This window comes from Pongo pygmaeus, chromosome 5 (assembly GCF_028885625.2).
Source record: "Pongo pygmaeus isolate AG05252 chromosome 5, NHGRI_mPonPyg2-v2.0_pri, whole genome shotgun sequence".
NCBI classification, from domain to species: domain Eukaryota; kingdom Metazoa; phylum Chordata; class Mammalia; order Primates; family Hominidae; genus Pongo; species Pongo pygmaeus.
The window spans coordinates 104,095,054-104,113,435 of NC_072378.2; positions in this window are offsets into that span (position 1 = coordinate 104,095,054).

Consider the following 18,382-nt stretch of genomic DNA (forward strand, 5'->3'; position numbering starts at 1 on the left):
AATTAATACCAGTACTAATCAAACTATTCCAGAAAATAAAAAAGGAGGAGGGAATACTTCCAAACTCATTCTGCAAGACCACTATTACCCCAATACCAAAACCAGACAAAGACATATAAAAAAAAAAAGAAAATTATCTCTGATGAATATTGATGCAAAAATCCTCAACAAAATACTAGCAAACCAAATTCAACAATACACTAGAAAGATCATTCATTATGACAAAGTTAGATTTATCCCTGGGATGCAAGGATGTTTCAGCATACACAAATCAATGTGATACATCATATCAACAGAATGAAGGATAAACACCATATGAACATTTCAAATGATGCTAAAAAAGCTTTTGATAAAATTTCATATCCCTTCATGATAAAAAACCTTCAAAAAACTGCTGATAGCGGAACATACCTCAAAACAATAAAAGCTATATATGACAGATCCACAATTAGTATCCTAGTGAATAAGGAAAAACTGAAAGCCTTTCTGCTAAGATCTGGAGCAAGATAAGGATGCCCATTGTCACCACTGCTATTCAACATAGCACTGGAAGTCCTAGCTAGAGCAATCACAAGAGAAAGAAATAAAGGGCATCCAAACTAGAAAGGAGGAAGTCAAATTATTCTTGTTTGCAAACGATATGATCTTATATTTGGAAAAACTTGAAGACTCCACCAAAAAGCTCTTAAAACTTATAAACAAATTCAGTTAAGCTGCAGGATACAAAATCAACATATGAAAATCAGTAGTATTTCTATACGTCAACAGTGAACATTCTGAAAAAGATACAACAGTGATATTAATAAATCTCAAAGTACAAAAATGAACTATGGGAAACATAACTACCATATCTAACTTTACTGTTAGTAGTGTTGGGTGAAATATGGATTCCATGGACCAGTTAATATTTTTCTAGTCAGGAAGCATGAAGTAAAAGATCTGGCATGCTGGTGATGATAGGTTGGAATAGCACTGAATTTTTAATAAGAAAGCTGAAGTCTGAGAGAAGCATGTAGCTGAAGAAGGGAATCTAAGAAAAGAGGTGTGATCACTTCATTACAAAAACAGTGATTAGTAGGAGCTAAAGCTTATTAAGTTTGCAAACTTTTTCATAATTATGGTTGTGATAGTTAGCTTTATGTGTCAATTTGACTGGATCATGGGATGCCAAGATATTTGGTTAAACGTTGTTTCTGGGTGTCTCTGTGGAGATGTTTCCGGATGGGATAAGCATTTGAAACTGCAGACTAAGTAAAGTACATTGCCCTGCCTAAAGTGAGTGGATATTGTCAAATCCACTGAGGGCTTGAACAGAACAAAAGGTGGAGGAAGCAGGAATTCATCCCTTTTGTTTCCTCCTTGCCTGCTTGTGCTGGGATATCTCATCTCATTTTCTCCATCCCTAGGATTTGGATCTACACCATCAGCTCCTCTGGTTCTCAGGCCTATGGACTTGAATTGAATTACACCACCAGCTCTCCTGGCTCCCTCAACTTGTGGTTGGCATATGGTAAGACTTCAGCCTCCATAAAGTTCTCATTATACATACATACATACATACATACGTGTGTGTGTGTGTGTGTGTGTGTGTGTGTGTGAGAGAGAGTGTGTGTGTGTATATCTCCTACTGGTTCTCTGGAGAACCCTAATACACTGAGTGAAATGTACTGCCTGCTTTAGACTGAGTAAAGGATGCTCACCAATGTGGATGGACATCGTCCACTTCATTGAGGGGCTGACAAAAACAAAAAGGTAGAGGAAAGGAAGATTCATTCTCTCTGCCTGACTGCTTCAGCATGGACATTCATCCTTTTCTGCCCGCAGAGCTCCTGGTTCTCAGACCTTCAGACTTGGATTGGAATCTACACCATTGGCTCTCTGGCTCTCAGGCCTTCAAACTGTATCACAAGCCTTCCTGGGTCTCCAGCTTGCAGAAGGCAGATCATGTATATCTCCTTTTGCTTCTGTTTTCCTGGAGAACCCTAACACACTGGGCTATTTTTTATGTCTTCTTTAAAGCTCGTCTATATTAGTAAAGGTTAAAAATTTCATACGTCTTAGGATTTTTAGAGGACCAATGTATAAGACGTCTCCTTTTCTACCCAAGACCTGAAATAACTGAGACAAAGGAGTCAGGTCATCAAAAATGCCAGCCTTGTCGTCTGACAGCCTGATAGATCTTTGTAAAGAAAGCTTAGTTAGGGAAACTACAGGCTTCCTAATAACCACCAAATTAGGCATATTTACAAAACTAATCACAGCAAACCTGTAAATAGTAGGATTCTCTTAAAAGTTCAGGGCTATGGCTACCACATTTGCTACATGGCCAAGAACAGATCAGACCCTGTGCTCCCTGAAGGGAGCTAGACGCCAGAGGGTAGAAAGAGAGAGGGGCAAGCTAGCTATATATGCAGACACACCTCCCTCTTCCTAATACCCAGGGAAGTTGGGCAAACAGAAGCCAAAAGTGAATAATAATGAAGACTCTTTGAAAGGAGAAAGGGGTAAAAAGGTTCTCCCATAACAATACCGAATTGTATTTCACAGAAAAAAATATCGCTTTCTAAGATGGGTATTCCCTTGGGGAAAGTGGCAAATTCAGCCTCCGAAGGTCTGACCTTACAAAGCCAATATAAAAGTGACAGAAATATCCTATTAAATGACCTGAATAATTGCCACTTCTCACTGCTTCATTTTGCCACTGGAAGACAATAAAATGGGCCCTACCTGGTTAGTTTCTCTTACATTATGAAAAAAAGGCTGGGTTCCAGAAAGATGGTTTTATCACATTCATATCATTGAAATGAGCTCTGGAGAAATGTGTTTTATAATTCTATGTTTAATTCTTTATGTGCTATTATCCCTCTCTCTGTAAACACAGCCAAGCCTAATCCCCAGAAACAGTTTTTTAAAAAGCTAACCAAGAATGTCATATGAAATGAATGCCAATATTCACAGTATGTGAATCCAAGTTCAAAATTCTTATCTTTCAACGAGTCTAGGAAAATCCTGATGGGTTGCTAGACTATTTTTTAAACCTCCTCTGGAATCTTTTCCAACTTAAGTTCCAAGTATGAAAAGACACCCAATCAGTTCCAAAACACTCCAAGACTTTGAAAAATCATCACTACAATGGACATATGTTCACTCTATTTCTGTCAGTGATGAACAGTATGATTATGGCAGGCTCTTTGATCTTTGTTACTGTGTTTTCTATAAGCAGAGAGCCTGACAGGAGATATCTCATTAAATCTTCTCTTCTTTCTTTTTTCCTCACTACGTTTTCTCAAAATAGTGCTGTGTAGCTGACATTTCTTTGAGAAGGTACTTTATCATTCTTTGTTTTTATTAAGAACATTCATGTTTGTGAATACATCACTTATTCCTCCCCTACTATGTGCAAAGAACTGTGAGCTGTGGGTGGGAAAAAAATTCTGTAATCTGACCACTGCCCTCAAGGTGTTTATATCACAAGTGGAAAAATAACAAGTAAAATGTGACATATGAGAACCTAATCCATGATATTGAAATCCACTCACATACATGCAGAACCAGGCTCTAATAATACACTGATAGTTCAAATATTTGACACTTCTGATGGCCAGGTGTTTTAACTAGCCTCAAATTATCATCTCTCAGATCTTCAAACCAGGAATTTCTCTTTTGTTAAATGACATTGTGGCATAACATCCCAAAATTAAGTTTGATTTTTAATTGTCATATCCCCTTAAGATATTTATAACTAAGTCATTGTGTGTTTAAATACGATTTCACTAATTCTGCTTTTCTGTTAGAATTAGAGTTTCCCCCTTTATAACTGAAATGAACAGAAGATGAACTCATTTTAAAAATTAAAGGTTTCTAATATTTTCATTATGAATGTATTTCTTCATTCATTTAAAAAATGCAACTATTTGAAAATAAGCACCTTTCACATACGTTGAATAGATAATTTCTGATAATTATAGTAAGTATAGAATAAAAGATAATCTTCAGAACTCAAACTGGAGACTTTTCACAAAACTGTTAAGTAGAGAAACCCACTATGCTCTCTTCTTATAAAGAAATGCCTTTCTTATCTAAGAACTAAGATGCCTGATATAAGAAATCTTATTATTCAAGCAGGAAGAGTTAATAGATTAGCAAAGAAAGGTTGTCGCTTTGTGGAGTGCAACATGATAATTCATAACTATGATAAAAGCAACTGCACTTACAGACCTACATTACATATAGAATTAGAATGAATGCTTTTTTATCTTAGTTACGAGTTATCACGTTACACACTGTAAAATGTCAACCTTTTTTGGTAATCTATTAATCCTTTTTGCTTGAATACTACTACTCATATTACAGGATGAGAGAAGAAAAACACTGACATGTAAAAAGAGACATTAACCTTGATATGTATTTTTCACAATAAACAGAAAATTAAGGGATTAACTTAGAAATATCTCAAAATAATCATATCATGTAAGCACTACTTAAAATTTGTCAGGCTATGAAAGATGGAAAACATTAGTACATTTAATCATTCATTTGAGTAAGAGAAATGATGACTAGCTGGGGCATTAGAAAATATATAAATCCAAATAGACAATAAAGGAGAATAATTTATCAAACTTTGCCCTTTTGAAGCGAATTAACTGATATTTTCTAAGAGCTTTTAACACTTTATTTACTTTATAGTAACACTAAGGACTGAGAGAAAAATTTATGTTACTAATATGTTTATTCTGTATACCTAATATTATATAGAAAAATAATGAGTATTAAATGTATAAATATTAAGGTTGATTGATCTAGTTAATACTTTGATTATTTGAACTGGTTTTATAAGTATTCTCTTTGGAAGGGTACTTATTAATATGGTTTTAGCATACCTGGATTAAAAAGAAGAAATGACACTGCCAGTTTGAATGACTTTTTTTCTAATTACAGTTTCCATCTATGCCTCCAGTAATAAAATTAGAAGTTCTGGAGAGAAATTAATGATGTAAATAACAACCTTCCTTAATGGTTTTTGCTAAAATAAAGTCAGCTTATTTAAATGATGATTAGCTAATTATAAAGAAAGGCATTCCAAGAAAAAGTATAAAAATTGAATCAATCCATTACTAGCACCAATTACTGATGATCAAGATACTTTAACACAAGATAAAGTAAAAAGTTACAGGTATGTTAAGACATTTTTGGAGAAGAGTTTCACATTGTTATTCTAAATCAACTTTTACTAACATATTTCAGTAAAGAAAAGTCTACAGTGCCCCCAGGCAAGTGCACAATTTTACCAGTAAACTGCTTTATTATATTTCTTAATGATGTCCAGTACTATATTTCTAACTGTTAGGTAACTCCTGCTTCTATTTTCATATGACTCTTAAAGACATTTAAACCTTTTTATTATTGCTGTTGCCACTGCTGCTATTGTTTATAGACTATCTTCATATAAGGAGGGCCATAATTTCTCATTGATCTGACTTATGCAGTTTAAACTGTATTATTATCTGAACATTTCCTCCAAAGTGGGTTTTTCTAGAGACATAATTATTCCTGTTACCTCCTTCGAGTTCATCAACATTCCCTTTCACTGACTGAAACTTTCTCAGTACAAGTGGCCAAAATTGAAACTATATCCCTGTAATCATAAGAGAATGATCTGTATCTGTGGGCTTTAACAGATTTGTACTGTTATAGGCATCCCAAAAGTTGTACTTTACCAACCCCCAAAGTCAAATGCTTATTTTTAATTTTTTATCCAGTACCAACGATTATTCATCTAGAAGACTCTCCGTCATTACTGCTTTCTAGATTCCTTTCTCTTACTGAATTACTAGCATTTTATCATATTTTCCAGATGGGTTCACTTGCATTTTTAAGAAATAAATTTCACTCTGTAATTTATTGCCTATATATTGTCATCTGAAGTTGTTTATACAGCTCAAACTCATATTTGCATTTGTAGATTAATAATTTGTTTTAAACATAACTGACAATAAATTTTATTATGCTGTTGATTCTCTCATATAAATGTTAAGACTATACAGCTTTGAAGTCCAAAATGAAAGTATTTGCATACTTGATGCTTTGCAATCTTGCCTTAAATTTGACACAACCTGAAGGTCTCAGAAAGCTATATCAAGTACATTTTAACTGGAAATACAAATATGCTACCCAGGTACAAGGGAGGAACACAGAGGAGGTGCTGGTGATTGCAAAGATTTGCATCAGATATTTCGAGATAACCTTTCATACTGGACCTGTCCCCAGGGAAGCAGGACAAAGTTCCTCTACACTAATTTTTCCTCTTTGACCTCTTTGAAGAGTTCTGTGCTTTCTGGACCAAATGATCAATGCCATTGGTGTTTAGAGTGCTATCACAGATTATTATGGCCTGGCCTACAAACACAACTTATTTTGTAGTTAATTTATTCATTGTTTATTGAGCACCAAGTGATTGCTATGTACAGCCTTTTTAATGAATGAACAAGAACATGAGTAGCGCCCTTAACTCGCTCATTTTCCAGGGAAAAAAGCTGATATTTAAACTAGGAAATTCCAATACTAAAGAGACATATGCAGGATATATAGAACTTAACTCTACCTGAAATCAGTTCCAAACTCCAAACAGTTCATTTATAAACAAGTTTTTTGAAACAGTAACTCATGAGTCAGATACTATTTCTCTAAATACACCACAATATCATACATGAAAGTGAATTTTGCAATCTAACTTAAAAACTATACAAACTCCAAAATCATTTTATTAACTCTGCTTAGGACTTTTCACAAGGAGTCTGAGTATAAAATATAACAAATAAAACATTAATTATTTAGTTCCTTTTGTTTGCAAAATAGAAAAAAGTACGCAAGGAAAAACAGTTTTACTCAGATGGTAAACAGTTAAAGATCAATGTTTATTCCTGTGGTTGTCTAATCTTGTTTTCTGTTTCAGTCCTTTAGTCTGCACCATTCTCAGGGCTTTTTTTCATCATTCTCACCTGATATGCATTCCCAGGCCTGACTAAGGATATGAACTGTCATTATTTTAAGCATTTCACTGAAAATGTTTTAGCTTCCCTGAGGCATCATGCTGCATCAACAGTTCAATAAACCTGCCAAATGTTTTACTTACTTTGAAGGAAAAACAAGTTAAGAAAATATTAAGCACTTAATATTTTGTGGACTTATATGAAGTGACTCTCCAGTAGGAATAAATGTCAAAAACAGAATCTTTTCTCACAATGTCAAGTTCAGCCAGATACAGTATTTTTTGTAGGCCATTTTAATACAGGGATACATGCCATTAATCCTTAGATTATATTTGACTCCTATTTTACCATGAATGATTTTATTCTATTTTGTTAGTAAGGCACAATGGAACTGAAATTATTCTCAAATGTTAATACTGAAACAGAAGCACCAAATGGCAGATACAGCCCTATATAACCACACTTCATTGGAGGGAGAGGTACAGAAGTCCTCTGATGATATATTTAGAAATATAACTTTATTCATTTTAAAACAAAATATAAAAATGGAGGTTATTCATGGCTAGTGAATATAAACTGCACGTGAGAAGCAGACTTCCAAAGATTCAAAAAAGAATACAATTTACAAAAGATGTTTTTAAAATAATTATTTAAATTACTTTCTTTTAATATACCAAGCTTGATTTAACTAAAAATCTGAGTTAAATATCAAAGTAAGAGTGGACATTATTTCTGTAAGCTACTAGGAAAAATACTTACACTGAAAGGTTGTCCTGGGACTCGTTAGCAGGTCTGTGATATACTTAAGCTTACATAGAAAGAATGCAGACAGAAATTCAGAATGAGATAATTATTCGTGTTCAAGGATAATTTTTCTCAGTTATAACCCATTCATACATTTAAAGCTATAATTTGAAACAAAGATATTATATCTTATACCATGCATCCAGTTGAAAGGAAAATAGCTTATGATGTATTTACATTCTCCTTTCTAAAAGAGCAAATACAATTCATTTCAAAACACCATACTGTATTTTTAATAAACTATATTGATTAGATTTCTTATTCCTTTCAGAAAGATAACAAGGCAGTCAAGAACTACAGGGAAACACATGGAGGTAGAAGGAAATTCAGTGAGATGAACTTTGGTGCTACTTTTCGCCTGGAGGTACCTGACCATTTCAGAAGAGGGAGGTGAGAGGCTAAGCAGCTGAACAGAACTTTCAATTGACTCTAAGCTAAAATCTCTACAAACTCATAGGGTTAGAATCACAATATATTGGAGTTCAATCTATAAATTTCAAGATGTGTCATCCTCACCAAGAAGTATAAATACAAGCAAAGACTCCTAGGCACACTGTGGTAGTGACTGAAAAGCAAAAACCAAAAATTTTAAAAGCAGCTACAGAAAAGATAAATTACCTTTAAAGGAAAGTCAGTCAGACTTACACCTAGCTTCTCAACAAAAAACAGTGGATGCCAGAACATAATAAAATAACTTCAAGTTGCTAGAAGGAAATAAATACCGATATTAATTCTATACCAAGAAAAATACCTTTCAAAAATGAAAATTAAAACAGAGACATTTTCCGATAAAGAAACACTGACAGCATTCATTATCAGTAGGCCACAATAAATGAAATATTAAAGGCGATTCTTCAGGCAGAAGAAAAATAATGTTAGTTGAAATAAGATGCAGGTGGAAATGAAGGACAAGGAAAAGGGGGAATAAAATAAATACCAATAATATTTATGGAATTAAATAATAGTAATTATGTTTTCTGGGTTTTTTTAATTTACAGAGAATTTTGATACTTGATGTTTCTATCCCATAACTTGAATAGAGGGGCAATGATGCTAAAGCATTTCAGAACTTCTGCACTCTCAAGGAAAGGGTAAGAGTACAATTTAGAATAGTCATTGGTAAGTCAAGGAGGTATTTTGTCCTGGAGCAACCACAATAATGGTTGTAAAACAGCATAAAAAATATGTAACTAACTGGGCACGGGGGAAAATGTAGAATAACAAAATACCATTTATAAGAGACATACCTAAAAGAATTTTCTAAACAGTTGAAAATAAAAGCTTGGACAAGTGGTACAGGATGATTTGTTAAACAGCACGTGATGAATACTAACAATAATGGAAAGAATTAATAAAAGGCATTATATTAAAATTAAGAACTTCTGTTCATCAAAAGAAATCTTTAAGAGAGGAAAGGCAAACCAGAGCAGTGAAAGTTATTTGCAAAACTTATCACTGATAAAATGCTCATATCTTGAATATTTAAATACTTAAGATAAATAAGGTTTACAAACCAATAGAAAAATGGGCAAGATAATTTAATAGATACAACACAAAATGCAATATCCACATGACCATTAGACACATACAAAAAGTTTATTTTATAGTCTGTTGTCAATTAAACATTATCTGTACTCACTTTTAAGTTCTCTTCTGCATCACAAAAACAGAAGTCAAGGACTACATTTTTGAGAATCCCCTTTCCCCTGTGGTTCTAGTATAGAGTTTGCCAGTATAAAGCACTCACATTAAAGTTCAAAAGTGGAAGAGGAGGCAAAGCCAGAGGACCAGAAGCGTGGGATGATATTTACAGGGGCTGCATGGGGAACTCTTGACAAAAACTCCTAGGTATATACTTGACCAAACTTAATGTATACATGCACCAAACTACATGTAAAACAATGTGTATAGCAACATTGTTCATAATGAAATAATCCAAATGTCTATCCATCCTGATTGATAAATACATTGTGATTTACCCATAAAATGCAATACAACGTAAAAATAACTGAACTCTAGATGTATGTAACAAGTACTGTGTCTAAAGATAAACATGTTTGAAACAAACTCCATTTTTAATTTTTTAAGATGTATTACTGATAGAATCAGATGTGATGAAACATCTACCAAGAGAACCAAATAAGACACTGAAGGCTATTTTTTTTTATTCCTTCCATATCTTTACACTTTGCATCTAGTCTCTAAATTCTACTCAGTTCAATAATATAGGTAAACCATATTAAATACTTATGTGTCACTCTCTGCATTAAGAACCGTATGTAGAAAAATCTAATTCAATCCTGGTAAAGATCCTATGAGATAAGCACTCTTATCCCTGATGAGGAAACTGAGACATGGCAACCTTAACTAATTTACCAAGTCCCATAGCTAGAAACAGTTAAAGCCAGGATTCAAACCCAACACCTTGACCAGAGAGACTATGACCTACACTCCAGTCAAGCTCTGAAGTATTCCTCAAAATCTGTTTCCCTCCAAGCTCTCAATCCAGTCTGTTTGAATTTTTAAAAGCCTCCTATAGTCTCTCTGTGTTCGTCACTCTTCTCCAACCCACTATCCATCATGTTACAGGATACCTTTTGAACACCTTCACTAATTGCTGTCTAAGTCTACTATTGTCTTTTAAATCTCTAACAGGCAACATTATCAGGAATAGTAAGAAATGTGGCATTATTCATGAAAATTATTTTGCGTTGAACTATATAATTCCATCTATTTAGTTTAATTGTATTAGCTAATATACTTGGGAATTTAGCTTTAGTAAATAGATTTACCGGTACACTTGCCTTTTTAAAATTGTTTTCTGTTCTAATGTCATGGCTCACACCTGTAATCTCAGCACTTTGGGAGGCTGAGGTGGGCAGATCACCTGAGGCCGGGAGTTTGAGACCAGCCTAACCAACATGGAGAAACCCCATCTCTAATGAAAATACAAAAAAATTAGCTGGGCATGGTAGTGCATGCCTGTAATCCTAGCTACTTGGGAGGCTGAGGCAGACGAATTGCTTGAACCCGGGAGGTGGAGGTTGCTGTGTGCCGAGATTGTGCCATTGCACTCCAGCCTGGGCAACAAGAGCAAAACTCCATCTCAAAAAAAAAAAAAATTGTTTTATTTTATTTTCTGAAGCTAAAAGCACATAATCTGTATCCTACAAAAAAAATGCCTTCATAACTCTGCTCTCTTTTTTATGTTTTTAACCCATCTACTTCTAAGAAGATTTGAGAGGGTTATCACGTTAACGTAGCTATACAGTGTGGCAACCTAGGAGAAAAGATGTCATTATGCATTGCTTACAATTGAACAGTGAGCATACCTCTGACCACATCTCCAGGTAGGACTCCTCAAGTTATAGGGATGAAGGCTGAGTGAAAATTCTGATAGTAAAGAACTAGCAGCACTTTAACTTAATTGCAGATTGCAGAATAAACTCTACTTGTCAATATTACTAAAAAGGCTCTTTACCTTCTGGTCCCAAACCTACCTATGGACCTTTTCTCTACTCTACTTTCTACACTGCTACCTCCTCTTTGGCCCGGACTGCTACCTCCTCTTTGGCCCGGACTGCTACAATGGCATCCTAATCCCTCTCCTTGCTTCCACTCTTGACCCTCCTACAATCAGTTCTCTTCACAGTAAATGGGGTTATCCTTTAAAGGCATGAAGCTCATAAGGCTGCAGCCTTGCTCAAAGCCCTGTGATATTTCCCAGCACATTTAAAATAGAATTCAAAATGTTTTCAATGGTCTTACAAGCTTGGATCTCTCTGACATCATCCCCTACCACCTGCTCTTTGCCATTGCTGGGGAATACCAACCACACTCCTACTTCAGTACCTTTGCATTTGCTGCTCCCTCTGTCTCAACTCTTCTTACATCAAGTATTTGCATCCCTTATTTCTCTCCAGAGAGATTTCCCTTAGCTCTCCTATCCACTAAAACAGCAGTCCCTAATTTTTTGGCACCAGAAACCGGTTTGGTGGAAGACAATTTTTCCTGGGGTACAGGGTGGAGGGCATGGTTTTGAGATGGAACTGATCCACTCCAATTATCAGGCATTAATTAAATTCTCATAAGGAGCATGCAACCTAGATTGTGAACTCACAGTGCAGTTCACAATAGAGTTCATGCTACTATGAGAATCTAATGCCACTGCTGATCTGGCAGGAGGCAGAGTTCAGGTGGTAATGCTCACTCACCCACCGCTCACCTTCTGCTGTGCCACCCGGTTCCTAACAGGCCAGAGATGGGTTAGGGATCCCTGTAATAAAACATTCCTCATAATTTCCCGTGCCCTTGCCCCACTTCACTTTGGCTTCTAGCACGTTATCACTCTCTAACATTATATTATCCATTTGATAATGTTTTCATAGCTTTCTGTCTCTTCTTTGGAATGTTAGCAGGAGCTTTGTTTCTCTACTATAAAATTCCAGGCACCCAGAAGAGTGCATAGTACTCAATAAATTTTAAATGAATAAATAAGTAATGAATATTTGAATGGGGCTTATGACTTACCTACTGGAAAACCCTATTGTCTTTAGACAAAGACATTCTAGGTCTCTCACAAGGAAGCTCAACCTACCTTCTAGTATTTTTACACAGGCTTCTTACTTTGCAACCTGCAAGGTTACTCTAGATTGCTTGCTCTTTCCTAATATGCTTTGAGATGCTGTGTCTCTACACCTTTCCTTAAAATAATTCCTCTTCCTAGAAACCTCCGTATCTGCTTCTCTACTTAATGAAATTCTACTCATCCATCAAGATTTACCTGGCAGGGCGCGGCGGCTCATGCCTGTAATCCCAGCACTTTGGGAGGCCGAGGCAGGCAGATCACAAGGTCAGGAGATCGGACCATCCTGGCTACAATGAAACCCCATCTCTACTAAAAATACACAAATAATTAGCCAAGTGTGGTGGTGAGTGCCTGTAGTCCCAGCTACTGGGGAGGCTGAGGCAGGAGAATGGCATGAACCCAGGAGGCAGAGCTTGTAGTGAGCCCAGATCGTGCCACTGCACTCCAGCCTGGGCGACAGAGCAAGACTCTGTCTCAAAAAAAAAAAAAAAAATAGATTTGCCTAAACTATTATTCCTTTGTAAAACTTCCCTGGCAAAAGTTTATCTTCAATGAGGAACAAATATGGTCTTAATTGCATAGTACCTATTAATAGATGCCAAAAAATCAATTATGTTTTAAATGATGTTCAATTTGCTTCAAGTCCACCTTTAGCCAGGTGTCTTAGTTTTGTGTTGCTACAACAGATTACAACAGACTGGGTAGTTTTTAAAAAGAAAAATTAATTTCTCACAGTTCTACAGGCTGGGAAGTCCAATACCAAGGTGCTAACATCTTATGAGGGCTTTGTTGCTGCATCATCCCATGGCAGAAGATGGGAGAGCAAGAGTATGCAAGAGAGGGCAATAGAGGGCCAATCTCTTTCTCTTATTAAGAGCCCACTCCCACAGAAACTAACCCACTTCTGTAATAGTGGCATTAATCTATTCATAATGGACTCTGCCTAATCACCTCTTAAAAGCTACACCTCTCTATACTGTTGCACTGGCGATTAAGTTTCCAACAGATGAATATTGAGGGACCCATAAATACCACAGCACAAGGGTGGTAGCACATTCCTTCTCAATCATTGTTGAGGTTTTCTTAGGATTATAAATGAGGGTCTTGGCATTTTAGCAAGAGATCATTTGTGGAAGAGTTCTGTAGTCATTAGACCATACTTATCTCCGCCAACATGCTTATTACCTAAGCTGGATTTCTCCAGAAAGGGAGTCCAGAACTCCCCAGTTTTGCTGAGACTCACACTTCCAGGATGGTTAGTATTCCATGTCTCCAACATGGGGAGAAATTCTTCATCTCATAACCTACATGTAAATGGAGCCAAATTGTCTGCCCTGAGTGGATCCCCAACAAAAAGCCCATAGTTTCTGCCATCCTCATCCTTATACTTAGTCTCAGAGATTTTTCAGGTATTTCACTTTTACTCAGGTCTAGCCCTAAAATCTAATACTCATGTCTACCTTTTCCTCTGTCTAGGACGTTCAAATACATTCTAATTAGCCAAATCAAAACCAATAGGGAGGAAATACTACAAAAGAGCCATGACACCTTCTTGAGATGTGTGAGAAACTATAAAGCAGTAAGAACAAAGTAAAAATTAGCATCTCGAGAAACTATCCTTGCTACCCAGTGCTAAATAAAAGTGACTTTTTTTAAGTCAGCTAATTCTAGCTACATGATAGAGACCAAAAAGAAAAAAATCACTTAGAAGTACATTTCATTTGGCTAAACTGCCTCCCCACTTCTGCTTAGCTACTTTGGAAGCACAAAAATTACCACTTTCCTTCCTTTGCCCTTCCCTGGTTGGTACATCTAGTTATGAGATAGATGGGCACCACTTAACAAATCACTCCCTTTTGACTACAGGTTGTTTCTCTTCCGTATTTGACGAGGCTGGCAACAGCTCCCGAATCTTGGCCTAGCACATCACAAATTGGGAAGCTAAAGCTTTAGCTTAGAATGCCAAATGACAAGGACATGGCTGAAGCAGGAGGGGCAATTCTGGAACAAGTGCCTCTGGGCAAACCTCACGACTGAGTTTTTTAAATTAGTGGTCATTTTCTAGAACTAGAGAACACAATCAGGACAAACAGTTCTGATGGGAGAGGGAATGGCTATGAGTACATAGAGATCAGGCTGTGGCCATGACCATAACTTGTACTCATCCAGGACCTGACAGATCTTTGATTAGGCAAACATTGAGTTTTAAAGAGGCTGTCAAATTGAGGCCACTTGGTCCAATAGCTGGTGCAGCAAGATCACTACTCAATGTTTTCACACTGTCACAAGATTGCTCCTCTAGTGGAATAATGCCCTAGTTTCTCTGAGATGATGTAAATGGCGTGATGTTACCTAAGGCTTAGGCTTAGCTTGATTTCTGGGCTCACTGTGTGTTCTTAAGATGTCAACCTGTTGCTTTTTTTAAAATTTTTTTTTTCCATTTAAAAGGATAGTACCTACTCCCTCTAACCACCTCATCCCATTCTTGAATGACGTTTTATCCTTCAGAAAGAACCAGGCCGTGATGTAGTGACTATTGTCTGTGTCTCCTGTGTGTGTCTGTTCTTGTCACAAGTGTATTTGGGGACGTTGGATGCATTCATTTTCTGTAATAAAGTTTCTTAATCACTCTTCCCCCCCCAAAAAAAAGAAGTACATTTCATTATTATATTACCATTCTACTTCAGCACAAATATAAGGCAGGTAGGAAACACCCATAAATATTGAATGCTGCCCTTCACTGTGACATAGGCATAATTTATTGGAAAGTGGGTAAGAAAGTTTATGCAAGGAAATAAAGGTGCCTATTGAGAAGGAAGTACCAGAGAACTCAATTACTTTTCCAGAAGAGTCACAATTATGGAAATTTAGTTGGACAAAGTGACTCCAACTAATTTCTGATTCAAAATTCTCATTGGGCAATGACCATGAGGGAACGAGGAGTCTATGCTACTGACCAAGGCTCAGCACAACAGCCAAGCATTTCATGGAAGAAGGCCAGTTCCCTGAGCACATGAAGTTGAGCCAGTCAGCTAGAAAATAGTGGCTAACCTTGAAGATGAACAAAGTTCTCTCATCTTGAATTCCAAGGATGGGTGCATTGCCACAGCCTGTTCAGAAGTCTGTTTCAGTGAGGCATCACAAAGGTATGGACAAGTATTCATCCGACTCCAAAGAAACAGTGTTTAATGGTGACGTCACATTTTAGCAACCAAAAAACACAATTAGATTTCATAATTCAGACATACGTCTTTTGCCTATATAAACTTCAAGATGCTTGAAAAATCAGAAAGAATACAAGTTCATGAGGGCTTGCATAATAAACTGGAAAAAAATATAACGTGATTATATTTTCCCAAAATGATGCAGATGACACTGTTTAGACATGTCTGTATCATCAAATAGACTGAATTCCCTGTGTATCTAGATCGCATTTTTATTCCTTATAATCCTAGTATTTTAAACAGTTCAATAACCTTATTGAAATAATAACTGAATATCTTCCATTCAATATCCTATAATTGATTGTTAAGAGTTTTTAAAACCTATTCGTTCCAGTAACCAGACCCTAGATGCACTACTGGGTCTTTTCTTCCATCCCTTATACCTTTCCTCTTCTAATTTTAAAATCCTGGTCTGACTCATCAAAAATACAACAGTATATACAGTTGTTTTTTTTAATCTTATTAGTATATCACCTTTAAATATGAGATTATTTGGGTTTCATTAAAATATTCACAGATACAACAAATTGGATTTTCTGCTGAACATTTAGAAAAGGAATCTGTGTTTTACCTAAATTGTGTCAGTAACTAAAGAGGGAAAACTATGTTTGGTCAAAGAAGACTACTCTGTGTTAGTCTCCAGTTCAGTTCTCCTCTGGCGTGAGTTAAAGTAGATTTGAAGGAACTGTGTCCCTGCAGACATTGCTCATCCCTAGCTCTTGGAAGCACTCATTTGTGTTCTACTTGACTCTAAGCAATCATTTATAAGCAGCCTACTCACAGCAAAGCATCAGTCCTCTCTCATTGCCTCAGATACATTGATCTTTGGGGAGAGGGTGACACAATTGTGAACACAAAGTAAGCAAGCTGCAAAGTGGAAATACATCACCCCCACGAAACACACATAGAAACACACAGGCATCATGTGGGATCTCTATAAATCAGGAGGAAAATCCTTTACAAGCCTTTTTCTACCTGTCAATATCTTTCACCCAAAGAACCAGGAAAGCCTTAGGCAAGCAGCAATTACTTCAGACTCAGCAGGCTGGCAGGTTCACTGACACCCACCACTGGAACTGATCCCATCTGAATATTATGAATGTCTTCCTTCCAAGCTACCTGATATAAATGTCTGTCTCTCACCATCTCTGCTCAGATATAGAATGAAAAATGGTCAAAGTTTTAAGCTATTTTTTGGTAAGACTAAGTCTGTTTAAGTTATTCTTAAAAGAAGGACTGGCCAGAGGTCCAGTGATTTAGCCTCACTTATAATTTCACAAATAAGAAAGTGATCCTGGATTCACAAAACTAAGAAATCCACTTGCTATATCCTGAGATAAAACTTGTCAGCAGTTTTCCGTCAGGACTCACAATTTTTCAGGTCCCAGAGAATCTGTTGGATATCACAAAACTCAGTCAACCCAATAACTGGGAGATAACTGGGATTATTATAATAGTATCTATTATGTTATAACATTTATGGGAGTAGAGTATTACATTCTGATTAATGTCAACTGATCAACAGCTGGGCAGAGGGCTCACGCCTGTAATACCAGCACTTTGGGAGCCCGAGGTGGGTGTATCACCTGAGGTCAGGAGTTCAAGACCAGCCTGACCAATACGGTGAAACCCAATCTCTACTAAAAATACAAAAATTAGCCAGTGAGGTGAGGTGGTGCACTCCTGTAATCCCAGATACTCAGGAGGCTGAGGCACGAGGATCACTTGAACCCGGGAGGCAGAGGTTGCAGTGAGCCAAGATTACATCACTGTACTCTAGCCTGGGTGACAGAGTAAGACTGTGTCAAAAAAAGAAATAAATAATGTCAACTGATTGACAAACACATTTGCTATTGTCACCTTTTTTACGGGTATCTCCTATATTTTCTTACTTTGACTTATACATGGCTCTCCCTTGATGACACCATTTCACTTGCAGTTAACTTTAGAGCAGGCCTGCCCATTTTGCTGTAGCACAAATAACACATTTAGGCTTTGGTAAGATGGAAAAATCAACCATCTATTTTCTCAGGATTATCACTTTCACATCATTGCTTTTTCACTTCCATAAAGTGGAATATTGTAAAATGGAATACATATTTTTGATGATTCCATCTACACGTGCCAGCTTCTACTTGACTGATAACTATCTCACCTTTATCAAAAACTTGGACACTGAATCAGAGGTGTTTTCTCCTGCCATAATTCTAGGTGATAGGATTTTTTTTTCAAGATGGTAGATTGAAGGCATCATTAGCATGCCTCTCCCACTTGGAAAGACAAAATAATGTACACCGACTCATGTTGTGAACATTTTTTCCAAGACACAACACAGGAAATTAACAGGAAAACTGAAAGAAACCACAGACCCTTTGAAAGAAGTAGAAGGCTCCAGCTTACACTGTGAGCCAGGCAGAAAACTCTAAGTCCCAAGAGTGTGAGATGGGAGAGACCGCCTCTGGGATATACACTCCCACTGGGAAAACTGACCATCCAGGCCTTGAGGAGAATGCTTTAACCCTACCCTGTGCAGGAGCTGATTTAGTGAGTGGTGGGAACTATATGAGAAGCAGTTGATAGGGACAGGAGACAGGGAAATTCTGGACAGAAAATGTCCCTGGTGAGGGCCCCACCCTCAAGCCAAAAAGCCTGAAACCACCTCCCAAAGTGAGACCTTACATTTCTGTTTTCCTGCTCAAATGTTGCCTTTTCCAAAACTACCCATTGTTGGCCCTGCACCTTCATCCTGTGCCCATAAAAAACCCAGGCTTAGCCAG